Raw genomic sequence first — 27,902 nt, forward strand, 5'->3', positions numbered from 1 at the left:
AAGAGAAAATTTCTTAGAAGACTTTAGGACTATAAGCATGTTAAAGTCTGATTTTTAAGATACAACAGATAATTGACACTAATTCCATCATTTTAAAAGAAATATTAACATAATTTTTCTTTTATGTCCAATCTATATCAATTATGCCTCAGTTTGCCAGTTTTAACAATTAATTCATTTGACAGATATTTTTCCAGTACCTGTAATATATAAGGACTTTGTTAAGTAGATATAACATTCAGTTGGGAGACAGCTCAGTCAGTGAAATGCTGGCCACACAAGCATCAGGACCTGAGTTCAATATCCAGAGCCCATATAAAATAAATAGCTAGGCTTGGTGGTTTGCACTTTAATCCCAGCTCTGGGAAGGTGGTGGCAGGAGGATTCCTGGGACTTGCTGGCCATGCAAACTGGCCTTCTCAGTGAGATCTAGACCAATCAAAGATCCTATCTCAAAAGCTAAGGTAGACACTTCTATGGAACAAGAAGGCTGACTTCTGGCCCCATGCACTCTTTCGAGCACACACACACACACAACACACACACACACACACACACACACACACACACACACACCACACTGAATAATTATAAAATGGTTACATATATAACAAGAAAAAGTAGCATGTAAAAAGTGTGTGTTAACATGCAATATTCTGAAGAAAAAACAGTCACTTGTAGATGAGGTTGTAAGACTTATTTCATGACAAAAATGATATTTGAGCTGTCTAAAAGATAGGTAGAAATGGTTAAAGAAAGGTATTTCTAGGCAGCCACAAACATATATCCCATGAACAGAAATAAGCTGTGAGCAAGTCGCATCATACAAAAGATTTCAAGTAGACCATAATATGGTAGCAAATCGTGGAAAGTCAAAGATAATTGAGCAAATAAATATGAGTTTAAGTTTTTTGAAGAGGATGTCTAGGGATTCAAGTTTGTTTTCAATCATTCCTTCATTCAATATCTTTCAAACCTCTTTTACAAATTGGACGTTTTTAGAAAGTGTGTGGGATATCAATGAAGAAAGATTCCACCCCCAGTGTCTCCATCCTCATTCTGGTAGAAGGAGGCATAATAAACCAAAGTAGCAGTCATACAGAGTTTTTGAAATTAGCATGCCACAGATGCAGCAATTACAAATAAAGCAGAAGCAATTATAAATACGTTGGCTGAGGTGACAACCTGAGGTTACTTTAAACAAGGGTTTGAAGTGCTAAGTACTATTAATTAAGTAATATTAAGTATTAAGGGAGCATGTCATGTCATGCAGATATCTAGAACAGAAAACCAGGCAGAGAAAATAGCATTGCCTAGGTCCTGAGGATAGCGAGACAGCCTGTGAGAGAACGCTGATAGCATCACAGAGGAAGAGGCCCCATCATGCACAGCCTTGTAGACAATTGTACTGACTGTGGATTGAGGACATTAGCCGCACCAGCACTGTGCAAGATGGAAAACCTTAGAAATAGAAGTCATAATTAATAAAATATTTTCCAGTTGAAAAAGTCCTAAAAAAATCCATTCATTTGCTATTTTATTCATTTATGTTAATCCAACAGAACTTTCAGAAATACTTCACTAGATATTGGCACCAGAACTGTGACAATATGGTGTGAACTTTTCCTGGGGAACCATTAACAAACATCTATTCAACCTAGATAGGGAACAAAAATAAACCCAAGTAATGATTCTACCCATGTCTAGTTTGGTGACATAATCAGTTTACTGGACATATTTACAGGAACATGGGTGAGGAGTTTCTTACAGGATGAATGACCCTCACACAGCTGCATAGTTGAAAAATCTCACCCCAGCATAGAGGCTCCTTTATAGCTGCTAGATGGAGCCCCCAACTTTAGTTAACCTTCTATCCTCTAGTACTCTCATACCTCCCAAGACCACATGCAGCTGGGTTAGAGTTACATAGAGCTTGGAGGAAGGTACAAGAGAGATGGCAAGTGAAGGGCTAATGACCCTCCCCACCCCCTCCTATGAAAAAAGGTCAACAAATCCAATCTTGAGACCCTGTTGAGAACTAATCACAGCTTTTCTTCTCTGATTAAGATGGCAATGGCTCTTAGGATCAGAGGACAGAGTCCTGCAACAGGCAGACAAATTTTGCTTGTACAAAGCTGATCATTTTGCAGGAGTGATGATCACAACAATAGAACCATCCCACATGCCCAAAACTCCTCAAGTCGGTAGAAATTGAAATTTTATCACAAATCCAAAACAATCTAATCATGTAGAAAGGAAGATCTTACAAAGCTTAAATTACATAAACAGTTCTTTGTCCACTTCCGAAGTAATAGCTTTCAATGAAATATTGGCCAACATTCTTGCTGCTTGTGATTTCTTCTGAAAAAAGTGATTGGATAGTTGTGTGTCAAAAGAAACTATTCAAACACCCAAGCAGTTAAAGATATAGGGAACATTTGGGGGCTTTTCATTCCACCCAAAATGGTGAGTCTCAGAACACAGGCTACAAGTATATTTAATTCAATACAACCACTTACGAATACATTAATTTAGCAGGCATGAAAGAAGCAAAGACCACTCCAAAATGACCAAGACTGTCTGTAACCCAGACAGTAGCATTTTTAAAACAAATTGCTGGAGCTTGAAGATATCATCACTTGTGGCTGGATGACTGGCTTTAGTGCCCTTTTAATGATGAACCCACTATCTCAGAGGATAAATAGGAGCTAGGCTCTGCTGTCAAGCTGTCATAGAATTATTAAATATGGGGGTGAAAATGACCCAAACACTATGTAATGAGCTCCCTTTTCATTCTCTCACTACAAAAGCACATCTGTGGATTGTTAATGACTCTGAAATGATGAACCAAATTGATGAGAAAGAAACTATCTCTCAGGGGTAGGGAAAAGGAAAATGAACACACACAATGTTTATAAAGCACAATTTAAACTGTAAGGGCTTGTGAAAGTACTGTGAAAAGCTATAAAGTGGCATACAAGTGTAGGCTGTTATTACGCATTCTCACAGTCCTTTCCCTTAGGATTTTAATATCAATCGTCATTCTTTTAAAATATACAGAAATACTGAGACAATCTCACAGTTCAAGGCTGTGACTCTTAGGAGGTGCTGTCATTCTGCTTGGCTATTTTCTCTCCCCATTGGATGACATTTTATTAAACATGTCCTTGAGTTGTAGATAGCAACTTGGTAAGGACCAGGCTATGTGCTGAGTCCTATGGGCTGACTTCCCAGGTCTAGTGTCCTAGGCCACGAAGATTTATTTGCTTCAGGATGCTCCTGAAAGCCATACCGCAGTGCAAACATAGGATTCAAGTGAGGCAATTTCTTAAACCTCTGCATAAGTTTACTGATCTCGGCACCTCAGAGGCTGGTATTATAAAAGTTCTCAATAACTCTGAACTAAGTTGAATGGAATGTGAAACAATGGAATATCTTGTTCAGAGATATGTCAAATAGCAGCAGGCACATTTAAAAATTACCGCATTCTTTAACTCATACATGTAAGCAATCAATTTACTTGAGCGTGTATAGAGATTCCAAATTTAGCTGTTTTCAGAAAGCTTGAAGTTGGAGAATTTTGATTTGTACTTTAATATACAGAGAATGGTGAATCAATAGGAGACCTTGCTTTATTACGTGCCTTAAGGAAAGACACAAGTCTGAAAGTAATCGATTTGCTCATTCCCAGGGTGGTACAGGTCAGCTGCATCACACAGGTAGCACTGGGTTATACAGGATGAAGGACCAGTATTGGTCAATATGGGGCTGTATAATCCCAGAGGGGAAATCATCTTTAATACTCAGATCATGAGTTCTTTAAATCAAAGGGAGAAAGAGTCCCAATACCACTGTGCACATGGAGTATGCACTAAGGGGCCATTCATTTAATCCATGACTGCTTTAGAAGATTTAAAAACACTAAGAAAGAAATACAGTAGCCATTCAAGGAAAATTAGACAGTATGTAGTTGATATATTTTCCTAGTAACCCACTATGAGTAATAAAGAATGATTATAAGGAAATGGTATTTTAATATGGTACTGTCAACTGAAAAATCTCCAGTTTAAGCACACTTTAAAAGTAGCCTTTAAAATAAAGCACAGTATGTAATATCATCGTTCACATGTGGCCATAGGAAGCTCATTCCTACACTCCCTTGTCCATACAGAATTCCATAGTATCCTACAAATGTGTTATAACTTTCAGGCATGCTTTCTTCAGTACTAAAAGAAAGGCAAACAAAGGCAGCTTTGATTTCACATAAATTTGTTCATAGATTGGGCAGTATCATCAGAAGGAGGCACAGAGAATAAATTGGCAGCTCAATTTCCAGGCCACTGCACACCTTAATGGTGTAACACAACCCCTCCTTCCATCCCCAAGCCCTGAAAATTATGTGATTTTAAAAGGTATGCCTTTAACCACTTCTCTCATTTTTATTCTATACCACCCCACCCCAGTCAGCTAAACAACTAGCAACAAGGTCAATCAAATGCAATGCTTCTCTCTATTCAAATATAATGGAAATTTTGACCATTCCACATTCAGAGAGCAAATACATTCTCACACTGACAACCACATTCATCGGCTTCTCCTGAAAGCCGAGTGTGACAGATGCCTTGGCTGTAATTGCCAATCAGCCTTTACATGGCAGCTGAAAACACAATATATCACTTTGATCTCCTTTGCTCTAAACACATCCACAATCAAGAAACTTGAACAAGGAATAAAATTGGCATCGTTTCCAGAAGCTGTCACTGGTGGCACTAAATACTGGAATGTATATTTTGCTCATATATTTTATTTCTCTGTTTGAAACACTGTTAAAGACCTGAACAACAGCAACAAAAATTCTATAGTTAATCATATAAACATCCACCTACACAACAAATTTGAATACAAGCATATTTAATTAAATACCACCACAATCTTTTCCTTTTCTAAGTAGCCTCTTGAGGATTTAAACAGGGTTGGAGACCCCTTCTGATTTTGGAACAATGTTCAAGAGTGTCAGTACTCACATTTTGCAGGGAGGTCATAGCCACATGTGACTTTTGCACGTCCAGTCTCACAGCCATTCAGGGTGCGGCATTCAGCTAACAAACAGGGGCCAGCTGCTCTGTGAATGCAGCCATCCACTAGGGGAGAGAGAAAACAAAGTTAGCCTGTATTTGACCTTTGCAAATAAATGTAAAAACTGACATGAAACAGCCAGTTAATTTGTTCCTCCTGGAAATCACAGCTCCATTGAGGAAAACCCACAGTTTGAACCTCTCTCTCTCTCTCTCTCTCTCTCTCTCTGTCTCTCTGTCTGTCTCTGTCTCTGTCTCTCTCATTTTGTTTATGTGGTCAACAGAAGTAGAAAAGCAATAGAAGTGGTTTGTTGGTTGACATTAAGTTCTGTTGGGATGGAGAAGGCCCTGACATGTAGCGTAATTCCACTGGTGTAAACACTCCTGCTATGTCCACCTTTAGCGAACACAAGGTTGGGACGAAATGCTAACTACTGTCTTTCCTCAGCTGTTAAGCACTTTTCCCAACACACTAGCAATATCGGGTAAGGTTAAGTTTCAAGAATGGTACATTTGTACTCATTTCAGAAGTGAGGTAGCAAAACCAAAACTATCCAAATAAGAACCAAATCTTTGCACATCTTTGCACAACTTGGTCTCTCAAAGGTGCAATGTGATGCAAACAAGAGCAGGTTCCTACAGAATATCTAATCCAGATGAACAAGGTTAGATGAAGTCTTTATACATGCCCTTAAGACCACACCTCTGGCTTTCCGCAGAGTGAAACGGAACTTCTGTAAGCTGTTCTTCTTCTTCTAAACAAGCAGCTTACTTTCCTTGACCAGCTTTAGGTACCATCAACTCTAGTTCTCATTTGGGTCCCTTTACATACAACCATCCCAGCAAGAAGCACCAAGCTTATGTCACTACAAAGTAAAACTTTCCGAGATTTGTTAGTGCTTAGCTGGAGGACTAAAAAGTCATGTACACATAAAGTAGGAAATCAAGAATCTGGGAGTTTAGTGGTTATGGAACAGGTTCGGGAAAAGAAAGAGAATGCAGATTTGCAAACCAAGCCAAAGCTGGAGTCAGAGTAATCAAGCACGTGAGCATACACTGTTTAAGATGTCTGAAGAATGCCAGTTCATACTGTCATGCAATTGACCACTATTCTCACTGTTTTAGATGTCCCAAGAACACCAGTCTCTACCACCACACAATGGACCGCTGTTCTTTATTGTTATTTTTGTTTTGAGAGTAAGCTGGATATTAGACATCAGTGCTGAGGGAAGTACGCCCCGTCTAATACTCAAGTTGGCTTTTTTTTGCCATTGACTGTTACACAGACATCACTCTTTGCTGAACAAGTCTCCCAGGGAATAAGCTTATCCAGGCTTGCCTGCACTGCCATTTATATATCTATGAAGTATGATAAGAAACCTGGACCTCAAAGGCCCTCATATCAAATTGAATGTATTCCAGACAGCTCTCAACTGTTACACTCCACAGACCAGGTATGGACCCTTTACCAGCTACATGGTGCTGTAAGCGCTACTTTCTTATAAATTAGTGTTAACAAACGTGTAACCACACAGCTGTGCAGTGGAGGCACTTAGCAGAATGCTTAATACAATATTACATGTTGGAATTGATGGCCGTTAGCTTAAACATCCTAACAAGAGACTGCATGTGTAAAATTTAAAACCACCCTTACTTATCAGCAAATGAGAAAAACCAAGAAACAAAGGACACCTAACCCACCACTCCCTGTGTGCTGCACAGGGAAGGCCAATATTGTGCTGTGTACTCTCTGTTTTTATTTTTCCTCTCATACACAAAAATAGATTTTATGACAAGAAACGATTGAAAGTATTTGTCGAAACACATTTAAATAATTGGTTCACTTTTTGGAATTCATCACATGAAATTATTAACTCCAGTGCAAAAGAGGTGTATATCTGAAGGTGAGAGTTACCTATAATCATGAAAACTTGAAACTACCCAATGTTCATTAACAGGTAGCTTGTTAAATAAATAAAAGCCCATGCTGTCATAGATCATTCTGCAACTATTAAAAAGAACAGATCTATGTTTCAGGGGAGCAAAGTCCTAAGCACAGAAAGATTTTTAAGTGCAAATGACTGACAAGTTTAGGAGAGAGTCATATCTGCAATCAGTGTAATCACCATTCTAGTTATGGTTCTATACACACTCCTGTACATGTGCACATACACATGTGTGCACTGGAAGGATAGACACCTCTAATAATGGAACTACAGGATGAAGACCAGAGGGAGAAGACTAGTAGGAAAAAATTATGCCCTAATTCCTCTATGCTTGACTCCCCCCCCCCCGCCCCCCGCAAGCTCGTCAATATGTGTGGCATAGTGCATAGGGTTTGGTGGGAGGATGGGGGAGCATGGATGGGGGAGGGGGTCTGGATTTGAATGGGAAATGTTGTATGAAATTTACAAAGCTAAATTAAAAAATCAGTAAAAAAGAAGAGTATTTAAAAGTGAACAGTTTTTTTCTTGACAGAGATAGTTACTTAGCTTGAAATGGATAACTAAAATAGGATTTGCTAGTGTACTTAATCATGTGCTGTCAAACAATGCCTGAATTATTTAGATTGAAAGCTAATGCAGTTTGCAGATATCTAATTCTTAAACTCTTCGTGGTTATGCTCTTGTTCCTAATTGAGTTAGGGCAATACCAGTGTAGCCGAAGAGCTGTTTAATAATAATGATTATGGCTTAAATGCATCGAATACATCTGTGTCCCAGTCATTACACCAAGGACAACCTTATAAGATGGATACTAATTTTATCATCTCCATTATGTTAGATCTTAGAGGAGGTTAGTAACTTGCCTACATCCACAAAGAATTGACAATATATTTCAAAGCCCAAGATTTTTCTAATGCAGTGATCCCAACCCTAAACACAATTCAGGTCTTGAATCCTGACAGTCTTCCTCAAGTTTCTGCATGGGACATACTGAACCACTGTATTATTACATTTTAATTTCTATCCTATTTATGACTTATAATGTACATACAATCAAATCCACAGATATTAAGTGTGCAATTTTAATGTATTTTAGCAAACGTGTATTGGTATCACATCACTGTGATAACGAAGATGAGACATCTTTATCAGCCCAATGTTTTCTTGTACGCTTTCCATCTAAATTCTTGACTCATCACCCATGGGGGCACTTATTCTGTTTCAGAGACGACAGTTGTGTTTTAGCTGTTGTATCATTTCAAACTTCAGATTGAGGTTCTGACATCCTTCAGCAGAAGTTTAAAACTGCATGTCTTAAGATTTTCTTCCATTTTATTCTTGAGAAATAATCTACTCTTGAATATATCATAATTCCTTTTTTATCTGTAACTGGATAAGAGTTGTTTGCAGTTTTTAGTGATTGTGGATAAATCTCCATTCTGTACAGCTCCTTTTGTTGTTATTAGTTTTCATTTCCTTGGGAAAGTTTCTATGAATAAAATGTCTGGGTGGATACAATACACACTGCATAAAAGACATATCCTTTTCTCAAGTGATTGTGTTACTTTCTACATGCTCCCAGCAATGTATGAGGGCTCCAGTTTGGGTATTCCTTTGGTGCTATCAATCTTTTTAATTTTAGCATTCTAATGGCTACAAAGGACTATTCAATTTAGATCTTTTTGATGTCTAATGAGGTTAAATATCTTGCCAAGTGCTTAGTGACTATTCATCTATGTCGTTTTTGAAATGCCCATTCATGTCTTTTACTAATTTTTATTGTTTTTAATTACTGAAATGTGTTAAATCTCCCAAATCTCATCTAAATCGTTTTCTTAATTTCAGATTTTTTTCAGTTCTTGAGATTTCCATTTGGCTCTTTACTTACTATTTTCAATATCACTTCTGAAATTTCACAACTCATTATATGTACCATGTACCTATATTAACAGATTTTACATGGTGACTTTATAGTGCACGTCTTTCAATTCCAATATTCAGGTCACCAATGAATCTGTTTCTATTGTCTCATTTTTTTCACTTAACTCTGAGTCACATTTTAGAAATGTCTAGTAATTGCTGATAGCATATTGAAAACTGATTAATATGTGGTAGCATTAGATTGTATTATCTTTGTGATGGCTAATCACTATTGTCAACTTGATGAGGCAGGCCTCTGGGCGTGGCTGTAGGGGACTATCTTGATCAGACTGGCTGATGTGAGCAGATACACCCACTGTGGATAGCACCATTCCCTGGGCTGGGCTCATCCTGGATATATAAAAAGAGAAAGCGGCTTGAGCACACATGCTCATTGGGCTCTGCTTTCTTTCTGTTGCTGTGATACGATCAATTGCTTCACTCTGTTATCTTGACTTCCCCACCATGATGGGCTGTACTCGAACTATTAGCCAGAATAAGCCCTTTCTCCCTTGCCATTTTTGTCAGGGTATTTTTGCCTCAGCAAGAGGAAAAGAAACTACAACAGTCCTCCACACAGTGTTGTTTATTCCAGCAGGCCTATGAATGAGTATCAGTATGGAGGAGGCTTTGTTAAGATGGATCTACTTCCATTTTTCTATTCCTGGGGAAAACCCCTCAGTCCTAGGCTATATTATTTACACTCAGCATGGTTCTTCCAGAGTTTCAATGCAAAATTCACAGTGTTAGAGAAGCCCCTCTCTGACCTGAGGTGATAGGGGGAGGGCGACAAAACTCCAAACTAATATACCTGCTGAAGCTCTCAGTTTTTTTCAACCTTATTAGTGATATTTGCATCCAGGGATTCTTGGAGTCTTTCCCTATACATGCATAATTCAAGGCTCAGTTTAGGATTTGAAAAGGATTTATTTGTAAGTTTGGGAGATTCCCTTCCCTGTTATTTTGTCCTTTTCAACTCCTAGTCAGTCTAACAACCCTGAATTCAGGGTTCCCATGCCAATAAAACTATTGAATTCAGCTGTGACCTATGAGCAATTTTGAGATGCAGTAGTAGGACCCTCAAGGTCAAAGTTATGTGATCTTTAAAGGTAGTTCTGACCTGCTGTGGCTTTCCCTCTTTCAAAGACTGAACCAGTTTTAGTTTCATCTTGTTTATATTTGTTTCCTAATGCCAACAAACATTTCTGCTCTTAATTTTATTTTTACTTAATGTTATTTATCATTACCGTTAGAAAGAAGTTTTATTCTGATACAAGCTATCCTGTCCCTCTCAGATGCTGAAACTATGCACAGCATCTTTCATAAGTTAAAATATGATTTCATCTTATTTCAGAGTTATAGCTGTACTCTTGGCAAAAAATGAGTATTGAAGATAAAACCAATGGCAGTATTAATTACATCAAATCTTGTGCATTTTTAGCTATTTATATATTTTTATTATGTGTATGAGTGTTTTGCCTGCATATATAAAAATGCAATTATGTGTGCAGTCCCCATGGAGGCCAGAAGAGGGTATCAGATCTCCTGGAAGTAGTGTTGCAGATGGTTGCCCGCTGCTTTGTGGGTCCTGGAAACTGAACCTGGGTCCTCTGGAAGAGCAGCCATGTTCCTAACCACTGAGCAGTCTCTCCAAACCCGTAAGTTTCAGGCTTTGAAAGACAAAAGAGAATGTCCTAGTTTGTTTCTCCATTGCTGTGACAAAACACTCTGACCACTACCAACTTGGGGAGGAAAGGGTTTATTTATCTTATATCTCCCAGGTCACAGTTCATCAGGGAGCCCAAGGTAGGAACTCGGGGCAGGAACCTGGAGGCAGGAGCTAGAGCACAAGCCATGGAGGAACGCTGCTTACTGGCTTGCTCCCCTGGCCCCTGCTCAGCCTGCTTTCTTATGCAATACAGGCCACCTGCCCAGGGGTGGCACCACCCACAGGGGGCTGGGCCCTCCCACAACACTCATCAAGAAGATGCCCTTCAGACATGGCCACAGGCCAGTCCAATAGAGGCAATTCCCCGATTGAGGCTCCCTCAACCCAGGTGTGTCAAGTTGACACTAAAGCTATCCAGCACAGAGAATATACCTATTCCTAACCCTCAAGATGAGGATTTAAAATTCTCTCATCTATTGTCAGTTCTGATGCTAAATTTACTTTTCTAAAATGCAAATAGAATCATATTTTTCTATTAAAATAGTGTTTTGGGGGTTGGAGAGATAGCTCAGGGATTAAAAGCACTGGCTGCTCTAGCAGAAGACCTGGGTTTGATTCTCAGCACCCACATGGTGGCTAGCAACCTGTAACTCCAGTTCCAGGGGACCAGATGCCCTCTTCTGATCTCCTCAGGAAATGCATGACACAGGTGCCCTTACATACAATGCATGCAATACACTCATACACATAAAATAAAAATAATAAATAAAATATTTTTAAATAAAGAAATAAAATCATTTGCTATTACCTTTATCTTACATTATAAAACCCTCAAACTGTACTGATTTTTAGACCCTTCACAGGTGTGGTTTGACCTCTTACTCCCAACTTCCCTCTCTCCATGCTTCCTTTTTCACCCAAGGCTTCACCCTTTCCTCCACACCAGCACACCGTTGGCCAAGTGTGCTCTTTCCCAGGATTCCCAGCATGAGTTCCCCTCAGCTTATTAGTAGGGTTAATCGATTAGTTTCCAATTTCTAGTTCAAATATTTTCTCCTTCACACAATTATTTAGACACTTTATTAGACAAAATGACATCTGTGCTCTCATAAAATTCAAGTTTACAAATTATAATCACACTTACAACTTGCTCTATATCTATTACCTAAACACTGTGGAATAAGTATAAATACCTAGTTTGCCTACAGCCTGAGTCTTTCAATTCACTGGGAGAAGAGGAATTTTTTTTATTCCATTGTATGTCCCTGCTTTCTTAATAACCAACTCTTTGTAGGTGTTTAGTATGGTAGAATTTGTCACTGAAAGTTTTGACCAAAGTAGAATGTTTCTTTCTTAATATTTTTCTTTTCTTAATAACACTAAGGAAATGGTCACTCCACTCCTCTTAAATCCAATCGGAATCAAAAAGTAAAGTGGACAATGCAGTCATAATGTTGGGATTTTATACTTTAACAGAAGGTGAAAATTAACCCACTTTACTCTGGTATGGTAAAGTCTGGTTGAAAACCCTGTTTCGGTGTCAGTAAGGGTGAGGCTGGAAAGGCAGCAGGCTTTTTCTGTCTGTCCTAGAGAAAGAGTTGATTGATAATCAGCATTGAGAATGACAGAGTATCTAAGCTTAATTACAACTTAAAAAAAAGAAAGAAAAGAAAAAGAAAATGAAAAAGAACAAAATTCCAGGACCAAGAGTCTAAAGGAGAAAGCAAATGCGAGCACAATTTTCTGGAGAGTAGCAAGACTATCATTTTTATATCAAAGAAATAGGATAGAAAACAACTAAGTCTTAACTGTAAATATAGTAACCATAGATTGAATTTCTCAAGACTTCTGCTCATAGATTTCATTCACTGAGCAAAGCATAGTTAAGTTTCTTCCTAGGCACACAGATAGACAATTTTTCAGGCACCTTGAGACAGTCATGCTTATAGAATATGAACATAAAATGATATAAATCCTGTGTTCAGTGCCTAAAAGTCATTGATACAATTCTCCTGCACAAAACTGCTATTTCTCAGGTCGGGTGCAGAAGCTCTAGCATAAGACCCAGTCCACCGGGAGACAATGCTATACCTACATGGAAAGTCCCTATGTGACTGTGTGGAGCCGAGCTCCACTACGCCCCACACCCAGATGGACTGTGAACCAAATGATCAATAAACCTTTATTGTAAAAAGAGAACAGGTACTTCAGAAGGCAGTTTGCCCTGACAAATGCATTCACTTCCACCGACAATGATTAATTTTCATTCACTTGGCTCACTTACATTTTATAAACTTTGATGAAACAAAATCAGATTTTTTTTACTGGAATAAATATTATCTTCATTAATTTTATTCTAGGTTTATCTCAAGTCCTTAGTCAGGCTAGAATGTGAGAAGTTAGCGAGCACCCAAAGCCAGCCTCTCCAACACTTTCAAACGGTTATGATAAAGGCTATGTACCTTCTAGAAACTGCCTGTGGTTTAATCAGGTGATACTAGAGAGAGCACTGAGGTCATACAAAGGGCTGTTCTTCATCAGGGATAAAGGCAGTCTAGCCACACTATGAAAGGCCAGGCTTGCTGCTAAACTGGCATACCTGTCATTCACCATCCTGCCAATGCTTCCTAAATTTGCACAGGCCTTGACTTTTAGTCATCCTTCTCCCAAATAGAGGTTAAATTCAGAGGAGTACATTTTATTAAGTAGGTCATTCATTATATGTTTCTTTAGACTGTAGCCTAAAGGATTACACAGGGTGGGATAGAGAGATAAGTTTTATTTGTGCTTAAAGGATTTAAGAATGTTTTTAAATGAGAGTCTTACACTATTTACAGAGCAAAAATAAGGACAAAAAAATGGGGCTAAGGAAATGGTTCACTGGGTAAAACTGTTAGCAGCTGCTAAGGGCGCAGATCCCCAGAAACCACGTAAAGTTGGACTTGGCAGCACGCAGCTGCTGTCAAGGCTCCCACAACGCTAAGGGCTCAGGGCTCAGGGCTCCCACAATGCTATGGGAGTCGGAAACAGGAGAATCACTAAAAACTCAAGCATCAGGTAGCCTTGTATATGCATCTGTCTCAAACAAGGAGGAAGGCAAGGACTGAAAGCTGAGGTTGTCTTCTCATCTCCATGTTTGCCATGGCACGTTTGCTTGCTTGCCCTCAAATATACAAACACATACAATCATATACACATATACACATACACACATACAAAGATGTTTAAAAGAAAAGAACTAAGACGAAACCATTTCCATTTTGTGCATGGTTTTTTATGGTTGTTGCTGTTTTTGTTTTGAGACTGGATCTTGTGTAACCCAGGTCAGCTTCTATCTCACACTTTTGTCTCAAAGCCCATCTTGAACTCATGATCCTTCTGACTCTACAGTCCAAGCACTGGGATTATAGGCATGAATCACCACACCCAGCTCTTCTTTTATTTTTGAATCTAAGGTTCTTCTATTACTCCATGAAGTCTAATCTGTTTCTCTGGCATTTCTCAAGTAGTTCTCCCTTTGATAAACAGAATAACAAGTTAATGTTAAATGGAAACCAAAAATACTGCAAAGCAATAACCAAAAATGTTTCAGACACTATGAACTTGTAAATGTAAGAGCTAGCCAAAAAGAAAACAAAAATCTCCAAATCACAAAATAGAAAGAACTCGAAATATTTTCCCTTAAGCATTAAATGCACTATTTAGTGAAATCAAGTTATTTTAAAATTTGGCCCTTCGTGGCCTTAAATGATTGAAATTCTTCGATTGGCACATAGTCATTTAATTTTCTTTTAGAAATAAAAGATAGTAACTTAATCGAAAAGTAGTCATACAAATCACATTATCCTGAAAAGTAAGAGGCTTCTTTCGTAGAATATACCTCTTAGAAACCCAGGAGTATACAACAGGATGCTTTTGAAATCAAGTCAACACAAACTTATAAAACTACTTTGCATACAGCATTCTTCAAGAAGCTATGGAGGAACTGCATATAGAACCCACAGTGAGAGCACGTCTTTTGAGGACTTCCTGTGCATTTGCTGGTGTGCTAGGAAACTTGCAAGTAGCATTTAATTACTACACCTTGAATTTCTCATCTGTAAAATAGTGGCCCTTATGGACTACCAGGCAAAGTCAGAGCACTTCTGTGAGTGAATTGACAGGAACTTTGAATACTGCCTAGCATGTAACAAATGTTGTCTATACCGATTCATCATGTATGCATTTATTCATCACAAAAAGTTTCAGAAGCAGGATCCTATGTAACGGGGATACTATTAGGACACATTCTGATGCTTAAGAAAAATTGAAAGAGATAACATTTGTACAGTACTTAGTTCATGTAATACCTGGATAAGCATCCAAAGAATCTGGATTGATAGATTAAAACAATTACTGCAGCAAATGATTTCCTTCTCTGTGTTCATGCTCTTTGCAACGTTAGTTACACTGTATGGTGGTTGAATGAGGAATGCCCCCCATAGTATCCAAGTATTTAGACACTTTGTACCTAGTTGGTGGTGCTGTTTGGGGAGATTTAACAGGTGTAGCCTTGTTGAAGAAAGCATGTCACTGGAAATGGGCTTTAGTCTTTCCCATTTTGAGTTTCTCTCTGCTTCCTGTGTAAGCTTGAAGATCTGAGTTCTCAGCTTTCTGCCCAGGCTGCCTCCTGTCATGCCTCCCCCTCCATAATGGACTCTTATCCTTCTGGAACTGTAAGACAAATAAAGTATTCCTTCTATAAGTTGCCTTGGTCATGCCTATTTATTACAGCAACAGAAAAGTAACTAATATACTCTGCAATTCCTTAACTTAACAAATAAGGAAATGGAAGTTAGGTAATTGATGTCAAATCACATAGGAATTTGCCTGAAATTAGGCATGGTTGCCTGAACTTAGAGTCTCTATTCTTTTTATTTTATTTTTTATTTTAGAATGTTTTTATTATACCAGAGATGCAATTTTTAACAAATTTTCCAGAAATAACTTGAAGCGGGTTACATATAGAGTCTATATTCTTAATTCCTACTCTCTCCTAAGTCCAACCATGTAAAGCATGAACCAAGGGTTCCTTCTCTTGGGAAGCAAGTGAACAGGACAGAAAGGTTAACAACCATATTTTTACTGAAATATAAATTAATCTATATAATACAGAACACCTTAGAATAGTAAACTGCATCTTTGAATAGATCAACAAGTCTTTTTACAAGGTGGTCTTGGGCTTTTATGATTTACATTTTTAGTTGAAGAGATTCAATCATTTACCTGCTAAATGAATTCATATTTGAAGTCACACTCAGAGTCTGGAGTTCTGCTGGGGAGTCAACTGTGGACCCTGAGGAAAGTGTGATTCCTAGACCTAGACCCAAGTCTATGAAATCTACTTCTTCCAGCAGTGCAACTTGAGAATGTGAATGTAATCATCTGCAGAAAACAGAGGCTTACTGCCAGCTGAGAACACTGAGACTCACCCCGACATAGTTGCTTTTTGTATGAAACTTCAGAGATTGGCAGAAGCTGTGCTTGTTGGTGAGTTGAATAGCCAAAGGTCAACAAAACTATGAGTCCTAACACACCAGAAAGTCCCAGCTAGATTTAAGTAGAAATATTCTCTCATGTTCTTCTACAAGTCCTAATCACATATCTCAAGAGTCTTGGTCTTTAACACCAGGCAGCACTAATTGAACTAGAACTAAGCTCCAAAATCAAGTAGGATATTGAAATTAAGCACTGTTTATTCAAAATTATGTAAAGAATCATGAAGTACCTTGTCCATTATTAGGTCCTTGGTGTTTGGGCTCCATAGTCAAGATAAAGACATTTATATAGGGAATAGAAAGATAGAGCCAAATGTTTATTGATATTTATTATCTTTCTCTAAAACATGTATAACATATAGGTGATAGTGGTATTTGCATGTATATGCACACATATCAGTGAATCATGGAAAAAAACTGAGACAACCAAAAACATTGGAGTTAACAGATAATGTTACAAAGGCTCTAGAATCAAACTGCTAGCCCCTATCACTCAAGAGTTTCTGCATTCTATGTAAAAGGTATATTAGCAGGACCTATTCTGATTTTAGGAACATGGAAAGATATAACATGCATACAGTACTCCACTTGCATAATGCCTGGATAAGCATCCAGAGAATCTTACATCACAGATCTTTTTAAAACTTGCGACAAGCTGGGTGTGGTGGCGCACTCCTTCAATCTCAGCTCTCCAGGGGCAGAGGCAGGTAGATCTCTGTGAGATTTAGGCCAGAGTGCTCCATAGAGTTCCAGGCCAGCTGAGACTACAGAGAAACTCTGCCTCAAAAATAAAAAAACAAATAATACAACCAGACAATAATGATTTCCTTATTTGTGTTCATGTTCTTTGCAATGTAGCCTTGCAAATTCTTTCTCATCAAGAGGTGGAATCTGTCTCTCCACCCCTTAAATCTAGGCTGACCTTGTAACTTTTTTTGGTCAAGAGAGTAAAAGAGAAGTGATATGCTGCCAGTTCTAGGCCCAAACCTCAAGAGGCCTTTCACACCTGCTCAGTTCCCATGTGAACAAGCCCAGACCAGCCATGTGGAAGAGAGATAAGCTGCCCATGTGGGACCATCCTAGTCAGTCAGCACTGAGCTTTCCTGGCAACTGACCAGACACAGGAGCGAGCCCAGCTAAGAAAGGAAAAGAACTATTTAGCTCTACGACGAACTCAGAGGATTATGAGTTAAATAAAGTTGTTTTAAGCCATTAACTTTGGAGGTTGTTTGTTACACAGATGAACATTATCAATAAGAACCTTCTCATTATCATCAAAAAATATATGAGGCAATCATCTCCCTTCAAGAGAAAAAACAAAACAAAACAAAGGAACAAGTTTAAATAGCTGTTTAAATAGCTGAAGTCTTACAAAGAAGAAAAAAAAAAATTACAACTGAAGTAATCGTGTAAATGTTGATTCCCTTAGAGGTCACCTAGAGCCTGCATGAAAGATTTATGTGCTGGGTACTGAATAACATCAGGGTTCCCTTTAGGGAGGAGAAGAAATTGCTGTGTGAAAAAACAATACTGTGGCAAGGAAATCTACATCTTGAAGCTTCACATGTGAGGAATTTGACTCAGCTATTTGAGACTACTTTCGGCTGACACAAAACCCAACTCCCATGAACCTCGGGGTTAATTTGATGAAGAGAATTGAGCTCAAGGAGATGATAAGTATAATGGAATAAATCCCCATTTACATATTTCTTAGCTTAAGCAACTGGAACAGCTTTTTAATTTAATTTTTATTTTTTATAAGTATTATGCCTGCATGTAGGTATGTCCACCCGTGTACTGCAGTGCCTACAGATACCAGAAGAGAGCATTGGAGCCTCTGAAATGGGTTAGAGTTGTGAACTGCCATGTGGGTGCTAGGATTCGAACCAGGGTCTTCTTCAAGAGTGCTCTTAACCAATGAGCCATCGCTCCAGCCCCAGTAGAACAGTTTTTAGCTATGGGTAGCACATCTATCCTTCATAGCCAATCTGAACAAGGATATGTGTCTTCTTTCTAGAACTTAAGACCTAACTAATGTGTAGCTATACAAGAAATAGGGTCTGATGCATCCCTTAATGAACTAGCATTCTAAAATAGCTGAAATTTTCTCTGAAATATTTGTAATCTATAAATTTTCGTGGAAAAATACGAAACAATGCATTCTACCTCAGATTTTGACAGTAACAAGTCAAGCTGATTAAAATTCTGCACAGAATATGATAAAGATATATTCAGCTTATGATAACTTCATGGTAAACAATTTTAAGACGTAGCTCATGCATATACTTCCACATACTCATGTTTGCCCATGTAAAAAATAATAGCAACCAAGGAAAATGTTAGAGTGAAATAGATTGCTAGTTAGCATGCCCACTGTCAATTCTCATTTCTCTACTTACAGAGGCCCATATTGATTGGGATGGAAGTATGTTCAACTTAAAAATCTGTATTTACCAGCATTACTATTTTATTTTTTATTTTTATTTTATGTGTATGAGGGCTTTGCCTGATGTAAGTGTACCACATGCTTATGGAGGCCAGAAGATGGAACCAGATCCCCTGAAACTGGAGTTATGTACAGTTATTAACTGCCATGTAGGTGCTGTGAGTCAAATCCAGGTCCTCTGCAAGTGCTCTTAACCACTGAGTATTATGCCAACCCCTCAGCATTACTTTTAAAGATGGAAAAAGAAGATGAGCCCTAAGTGGAAAGCGATGCCTTTCGATGGGCCTTCAGGAAGTCTTATCATAGAGAGCTTTGGCATATTTATATTTTATTTTTATTATGATTTCATTTGCAACTCCTATACCTTTCTGAAAAGATGAAAACATGGTGGTAGTTCCACGGCCACCAGTCAGTTAACATGAGCCTGAGGCTGAACTGCAGTTCAACAGGAAATGTTTGGAGGATCTGATCAGTGATGCTATATCTGGAGGGGGCACATTGCCCCTGGACTGCTTCTCAATGGAGGAGAGACCGTCTTTCCCTTCTGAAACATTATCTGAGATGGGGATGAAGTTTCTGTAGCACAGAGCCTGACACCATTTCTAAATTGTGAGCATAGACACATTTTAATTTATTTGAGGCATATCCTTTGAAGTTCTGGATGAGAACATTCTCTTTGGCCATTACAGAGTGTTAAGTTTGGGCAATTCAGAACAGACAAACATTGTGAAGTGAACACCAGAGTTAGAAGAAACACCCAACAGGGGCATCTGAAAAGAATCTAGAATGTGCCAGTCTGACACACATATGACTTTACATTGCTTAGATTTCCCCAGCTTTCACCAGGGAGGGATATTTCTACCAGCAATGAGGGTGGATTTACTCTCAGTAGATGCTACCAGACCCAGGAAAGTGAAGAAGGATCATATTTCCCTGGAAGTGCAGAGACAGTTTGAGTGAGGAGTAAATTTGCTATCAGAGATGATGGGAATGTTCAAAGTATATATGAGCTCGTGACAAGGATTCTGTGAGGTGCTAATAAATTGAAGTTATAAGTAGTATTCTATAAAGGTTCCTTGAAAGCTTGGTACCACATCTTTATTTATTATTACCTTTAATCTGGCAAATTTACTTGAGAAGGAAAATAAGATCACAGCTCATTTCTTATTCAAAAGGACTTTTATTTTTCCACCAAGTAGAGATCCTTCTTGAGGAATTATGAAAAGACAGGTCCTAAAACTGTATTCCTTTTTAGAACAATTCTTCAGCAAAGCCTCAAGTTTTATGTTGATAGAGTCTAAGGAGCAACAGAAATTTTGACCCTAAGTAAAGAAGAAATACTAGCTGTCTTCTTAAGGCAGTCATAACAGACCTACTTCTGGTGTGTGGCTTCACCTGGGTTAAAGGCACAGATTGTGCCCTTCTTTCTGTGGAAGTCTTAACAGAGAGCAGGTCGAGCAGAAAAGCAGAAGGAAAGAGAGACCTTTCTCCTTCAAAGAAATAAGAAATAAACCACCCTAACATTTCCTCTTCTACCAGAAACTTCCCAGTGTCTGGGGACACAAGTTCAGACTAGGGATGATGTAGGTCAGCATTAACAGGTACCTCCAAGACAATCTCATTTGTTTTACCAGAGAATGATATCTGTGGAGAAATGTAATCTTCCCTCAAGGAATTTAGCTTTTAAGCTTCAACCGTGTTGGAGAATCTCTTCTCCTCATTTACTTCCTACAAAGAAGTAAATATGTCATTTTACGGCTCATACTCCCATCAGCTCCAGGAAATGCCAATGGTTTTAGGTGAGATGATGAAAGATGTAAAACTCTTAAGGAGAGGGAAAAAAAAGTCTTTCATCTGATGTCTAAAAGAAAATAATAAGAACCTGTCTGTGGAGATACATTTGCAAAAAGGTAGAAGCTTGACACACAAGAGAGAATCGGGGAAGCTTCGACCATCTTGGGCTTTCTCGAGCCAAAAGGGCAGATGACTAGGATGCCTGTGACTCTGGAGAGGGACATCAAGCAGTCTTTCTCTCCAAAGCACACAGGAGATGGGGTATACGGCTCAATCCCAATGCTGATGTTCTCTTTAGCCATTCCTTTTTTTTATATATATAATCTTTTTTTGAGACAGGGTCTCCCTGTAGCCCCAGCTGTCCTGGAACTCACTATGTAGACCAGGCCGGCCTTGAACTCACAGAGATCTGCCTGCCTCTGCCTCCAGAGTGCTGGGATTAAAGGCATGCACCACCATGCCCGGCCATTTCTTATTTTTAAGAGGAGCTTTGAGAGAATCATCTTATATGAATAATAAATTTTGGGACAGAAAATATTTTGATTATTATGCCAAGCAATTTAATTATCCTTTCACTTTGACATTTTGTTCTATTAATAAAAGTTAGGCTTCACTTATTAAAGATCAATTTGTAGCAAAAAGCTACTCATCTATATTTTATAGCTTGATTTTGTTTTTTTAATAGGAAAAATCCATCTAATGCAACTTATATAATTCTGATGAAATTTGATCATCCCTTTCTAGTAAAAACCTGTGCCTTAGTTCCCTTTCCTGTTGCTGTGAAAAAATACCCTGGCAAAAGCAACTTAAGGGAAGAAGGGTTTATTCTGGAGGGGAAGTCAAGTTGGAAGGAGCTTCAGGCAGTCAACCTCATTTCCAACAGGAAAGAAAGCATATACTACTCAGTTTGCCTTCATTATATCCAGTCCAGGACCCCCTACATAGTGAATGGTCCTGCCTACGATTAAGACAGGCCTTTCCACATAAGTCAACCTAATCAAGACAATCTGTCACAAGCATGCTCAGAGCCCCATCTCTCAAGTGATCCTAAATCCTGTCAAGTTGGCAATTAATTCTGACATCACAGTATATGTGCTTGTAATATTTTGATCCTAAAATTCTACATTTTCACGGAATTATATTTTTAAAAAAACTTCACAGAGAAAAGAGAAAGAACCATATATCAAATTACATTTTAGTATTTAAAGAAATTAGACCTATCTAAACCGATATGACAATATCAGATAGTTTCAGGTGTAATTTTTGTAAATATAATTGCATCTCTATGTACTCCTGAATTTACAAATACTCATTTAAGTATTTCTAGGTAGTCAATATTTCTCTTTAAGAAAACAGGAATTTTAAAAAGAAAGCAACAGTTTTCAGAGAAGACTCTATAGGATTCCTGGTCATCATCAACCACTCAGTGGATATTCAGTGCCCTGTCCCTGACTCCTAAGCTCAGGCTGGCTGGATGTCAGTAGAGTCCCCCACCTCCAAAGAATCTCCAAGGTGCCCTGCAAGGTTGCTACCAAAGGGAAATGCATTTCCAGAAGCAAATGGACCACAACATTCAGTTTGTTTCTCCTCATTCCACGTCAGGGGTAGTGACCATGTCTGACACAGGAGTTCTGTATCCCCGTCAAGGCCCTCCTATTTGTTCCCTAGGGCTCTAATACTGGGGACTCTGTCTCAGGATGATGGCTGAATGAATGCTACACATACTTGCTGCTAGAGAGAATTTCTTGCTTAGTGAGAGCCTTTGATCCATATACTCACCCATTAAAAACGGAAAATACAGTGCCAAAGTAAGTGGCAGGGGCTTGGGAGAGGTGGTTTCTCTAGGTCAATCAAGAAATAGCTGTTCATTTTTCAAGTTCTTAGGACAGACACTAGAGGAGACAGAGATTTGGTTTAGATACTCCTGAAGCTCACTGAAATATCTAAATTTGTTTTCTTTCCCAGCAGAACCATTTTGCCTCCATCTACAATGCTTGTGGGAGAGGTTAAAACAAGCCTAGTGTGCTTTCCTTAACAAAGGAGCCCTATATTTAACACAGTGCACGCACCCAACACCTCAAATGGTTTGAAGAAGCTGTGTTTATTATGTGGGCTTGTGAAATAAAAAGTACAAACTTTCTCATCCTAGAAAAAATTTGCAATGAAATTTACAGTCAAAATAAGGAAAGCCTGCATAATGTAACACTTGGCAAGAATTTTAATCAGTAGATTGGCAAGTCTAGATGCAATACTTCAGTTCCTCTCAAGACATGTCAGGACTGCCTTAATTTCAATAGCACGCTGGGTGTGGGGAGAATGTTTAGCAGACATTGTACTTTCCGTAGGAGAGCTGACTAGAGATGCAAGTGGGCTGAGATGGGAGCACTGCTGCGGTGATAGCAGTTTCAACCTCGGAATGAATGACAGCAAAAGACAGGCTGAACCTGTGGAGCCAGCAACACAGACTGACATTATGATAAGGCATTCCAGCTGTGCTGCTTTCAGCAGGTAAAGATTCTAGGTATCATTCTGACTCCGCCTTGCTCTGAAGTGCACAAGCCTGGACCCTGTTGGAAGCATTCTGGCAGGATTGTTGTTTTCTCACCTGGAAAACAACACAACTATCCAGTAGCCTTCAATTTCTGAGCAGCCTGACAGCCATTCAAACAAGTTGAAAGTCAGGTCACATAGGCGGACCCCAAACCAACCATCACAGAAAGAGTTACAGTGTGATGAAAAGCTCCAGGGAACCTATTAAACCCACCATCCTTGTCAGTGTGAAACAGGAGCAGTCCTGCCCTCACAGCTACAAGGTTTAAAGAGCCCACTATGAAAATGCTTCGTCCCTTTGCCATCTGCACAGCACTATAGTAATTAGCATCTCCTGTGTCACACGGCACCTCACCAACTGAAATATTAAGAAGACTGAAGGCCTGGAGTGGGCGTGTAAATGATATAGACTTAGCACATTTCTGGGGAGCCTTTTTCTAAAAACAAAATAAACTTTTCAAAACACTTGAATGTTCTTAAGTTTACAAGTGAAACAAAGTCTAAAAACACAGATGCTGTTTTAAAAAATATTGTACAGTGACTCAGAACTTCAGAGGATAAAACGGGAGCAGCCTGGACAATTTACACTAAGCTACGCTACATAGGAATGAAGGAGCAAGGGACAGAGAAAGCCCTGACAATAAATGTTCTTGCGAAGAGTGTTTTGAGGAATTAAGTCAGAAATATGATCCGTTTAGGAAAACCATTGTTTATTTTTATACAATAATATGCCTCTGTTGGTTAGTGGCAAAGAATTTCTATACCTCATAAAGGGCTGGAAAAGTTACTCGATGTTCTGCCTGTTGTAAGGTCTGTGAAACCATGATACAGTGTTAATGCAGTTTGGGACGGCATTGCTTCTTCAATAGGGACAAAGCACATTAAGTGCCCAACTCTGTATCTGAAGCAGGAAACCTAAGAGGGATAATGTTCACAGCCTGCTTTAATTTTGACCCTACAGAAAAGGATTATAGGTTTTATGAAAGGATATTTTAAAAGGGCATCCCACCTTCAAACAAACAATATAAGGCAATCTTGCTAGTTTTCTGTTGAAAATAAAATAAATACTGGAACTGATGAGAAAACAACAACAACAACAACACAGTGGCTGTGATGTATAGCTCAAAGGTAGAGCTCTTCTTTAGCATGGCCAAGGCTGGATTTAATCTAGGAGACATGGAGGGAGGGAGGGAGGGAGGGAGGGAGGGAGGGGGAGGGAGGTAAGGAAGGATGGAAGAGGGAGGTAGAACCAGGTCAGGTTCATTAGGTGGCTCAAGAAAAGCGTGCCTCTGTGTGAATACCTCATAATCCATGGAGAATGCAAATAGAAGTGATTTTGAATGGGGATCTGAAAATGCCCTGGAGAATATGATGATCACCTTCCAAAAGCCCTTGGGAGAAAATACATTTCAAAAGATGGGTATATTTCAGATGGCTAGGAAGGACGGTTTGAGACAGAAAAAAATCCAATATACTAATGTCAGAGTACAAAAATTATTCTGTATGATTGAAATTCAGTAACAAGAGCTTGATACAATTGAAGGAAAATCCAGAAGACTTAAGTGATACAGTATCAACAGGTATAATACCTATGAGACCTAGACAAAGCCAAAAAGGAATTATCAGAAAAAGAACAAAGTGGAAATAGTAATTATTGATTCTATATATTCCATATGTTTATTCCTTTGATGTATACTTTAAGATACAATTTATTTAGTCAAGGCAAGACGTATCTTTTTTTCCTTGGTTTTTGGAGACAGCGTCTCCCTGTGGCCCCAGCTGACCTAAAAGACATGCACCACTATTCACAGCAACATGACATACCATCTAATGAAATGTTTCATAATTCTTTGTAAATCTTTCTGCCTCATCTTTTCCCATTCATACTGAAGTTAATAAAATTAAACTGCTCTTGAAAGCTTAACATAATTCTCTCCTTCCTACAACCAGCTGATTGTAGTCACTAAAGTCAGTAAGGAACTATTCAACAAATTATTCTTATATTACTTCCTTTAGTAAATCTTCATTTGAACAGACTCCTTAGGTAACCCACCTTGTCTAGGTACAACTAAGAATTATACATGAGCTCTAATGATACAGGCTTTGGCAACATGGTACTAGTCAGCTCACAGGACCCTCTGCTCTAAGATCCCACATGTTGCCAACTATTTCCCCATTCTGCTGCAGTCAGCAGGACTTGTCAGCTTTGTGAAATCCTAATTCTCTGCACATGTGACTTTTAGCTGTGTCAACCATTTGTCATTCATGTGACTTTTTGAGAAGCTTTTTTTCGTGGGGGGAAGCATAGATTCAGGAGTCAAGAAGAATAGGTGAATTCCTTATATATTACTACTGATCATACTGTTAGGCAAACTACTTAGATGACTTTTTGAGCCATGATTTCCTTATTTATAAAACACAAATTATTCTTTGTTGTGATTTTAGACAGAGTCTTGCTATGTGGCCCAGGCTAGCCTTGAGCTCGATGTGATCCTCCTGCTTCAGCATCTGAAATGCTGAGATTACAGGAGTGTTCTACATCTCCTGGTTTGTTCTTAATAATTTTTTAAGATAGTGTGCAAAATAATGGTTTTCATTATGGCATTTTTATCCTTACATGTCATGATACTTTGTTATCATTTATCTTCTTGCCCCACTGGAAATAATAATTCTTATCTTTAAAGGTGATCTTGAAGATTAGCTTAGATCAAACATGTAGGCACTTAGGACATATTGGATGCTCATTAAATGAGGGGTGCTGCAGTTACCATTAGCTTCATTATTTTAGTCTAGTATCAGGGTGCTTATATAGGGGTGTCAGTTAAGAGGAGGATTTATAAGAATGAGAAGTAGCCTTATCCAAAGTCAGGATGATGTATCTTGCAGGTATTAGAGCTCTATGGTCTTCATATAAATATTGTCCTCACAACCCAAATGCTGGTAATAGTCTGCACAAATTCCAGAGTAAGTCTTCCAAGGTTATCCTGTGCTTAACCAAAAGGAAAAGAAGCACTGGTTATTAACACAAGCAATGAAGATTTTCTCTTTCAAAAAGGACATGACATTCTTCACCTAGCCTTCTCAAAAAGTTGTCACATGAAATCATCTCCCATTCCTTTCAGCCCACACAAAGCACATACGGGCTTACTGAAACATGGGTCTTGTAAACATGCTTGAATGTCAGGATTTTGGCTGTAACACAGGAACAAGGAAGGACTCCAGTTCTATCTTTCCTGTGCTCTTCTTGATTTATAGCCAGATTCCTGATATTTGATGCATATGTGAAAAAATGCAATGATTTCCTTTTGTATTATATGCTTTGTGAAACCATCATTTATCTCTTAGAAATAGGAGAAGTATGACATTTAAAACCTATTGCCTGACAATGATTTTTTAAACTATAATTTATGCAAAAGTACCTTAACTAGACCTCAAAATTACAATGTGTATTATAGAACTAGAAACTCATGAAAGTCACAGCAAATAAAAATTCAATATATTGTTAGCAATAGATAGTCATTAGTAGTGTACCTTAATGGGCATAAAACACAATGTGGCAGAAAGAAGAAAAATTCTACTGCTTTTTTTATTCCAGGGCAAAACTAAATTATTTACTCAGAATATTAAGTGAGCAAGAATTTATACAAGTTGTTGAATTATAATACTGAATGTCATGACAAACAAATTCAGACCACCATAATGGAAAGACTGTGAGGGACATTGTAAAAATTAGTCCATGAGTGCATATTGTATGTCTCCATACATAATTTGTCTTTAAATAATTCCAAACTTACAGAATATTTTCAGTCAATATAAAGGCCTCCTAATATTTCCATATCTGCTTCATCAATATTTTCTCACTTATTAATATTTTACTACATTTGTCTGCATATATGCCTAATATATATGTTTATCCTTATCTATACTTTCACTTATGTAACATATTCCTCAATTTATGATGTTATATCTGAATAAACCAATGCAAGTTTAGAATCTTAGATATTAGAGATGCATTCGGTACACCTACCACACCAAGCATCATAGCTTAGAACACAGCATACCACACTGCTGGTTGTTTATCATTGCTATTGCATGGCCATGCCCTTCATCACAAGAGATTATTAGAGCACATATGGCTAGGCAGAAAAAGGTCACAAAAGGTCACAACAAAAGATCAAAAGATAGGCATAATCCAGAGAAGGAGGGAGGGAGGGAGGGAGAGAGAGAGAGTATTCTTACTAATAAGCTTTTTCTGAATGGCTTCAGAGCAAGATGCAGACCTGATAATCCATCATTCCCAAACACTCCTCTCTGCCCATCCTCAAAGCAAGACACTCTCCTTACAGACACTTTATTTTCCTAAATAATCAAAAAAAATTTTTTTTGATGTTATATTTTTGACAACTACACAGCACTGTCCCAATTCTGCTTTCTGGACCAGAATCCAAATCCATACAAGTGTACAAAATGACTGCTGATGAGTTGGAGATATGACTCAGCAGTTAAGAGCATTGGCTGATCTTGCAGAGGACCTGGGTTTGATTCCCAGCACCAACATGGCAGCTAACAACCTTCCAAATCTCCAGTTCCAGGGGATCTGATGCCCTCTTCTGACCTCTGTGGGCATTGCACAACAGGGGTGTATTTACATGTGTGCAGGCAATACATTCATACACATAAAATAAAAATAGTAAGTAAAATATTTTTTAAAAGGCTGCTGATAAGTTAAATGATTTATTGGAAATAATTTCCATATTTTTTATTTGTTAATTTTTTTTATTGTATGTATATGAGTACACTGCTTGCTTGTATGTGCACCAGTGTCATGCAATGTCCATGGAGGTCAGAAGAGGGCTTCGAATCCCTTGGAACTGGAGTTACAGACTTTTGTTAGTTGCACGTAGGTGATAGGAATTGAACCTGGGTCTTCTGCAAGAATAGCCAGTGCTCTTAACTGCTGAGCCA

The 27,902-nt window shown here is 38.4% G+C and overlaps 1 protein-coding gene across 1 annotated transcript in view; it reads right to left on the minus strand.

The window, feature by feature from the left end:
- Macrod2 (mono-ADP ribosylhydrolase 2) overlaps positions 1-27,902 on the minus strand; it is a 2,130,377-nt gene that overhangs the window by 1,420,341 nt on the left and 682,134 nt on the right. Inside the window, exon 3 of the mRNA XM_029565754.1 lies at positions 5,025-5,141. The gene's annotated coding sequence lies outside the window, so the exon portion shown is untranslated. The remainder of the gene's footprint in view (positions 1-5,024; positions 5,142-27,902) is intronic.

The sequence above is a fragment of the Nannospalax galili genome, unplaced genomic scaffold (genome assembly GCF_000622305.1).
Source record: "Nannospalax galili isolate Female #2095 unplaced genomic scaffold, S.galili_v1.0 scaffold1118, whole genome shotgun sequence".
NCBI classification, from domain to species: Eukaryota; Metazoa; Chordata; class Mammalia; order Rodentia; family Spalacidae; genus Nannospalax; species Nannospalax galili.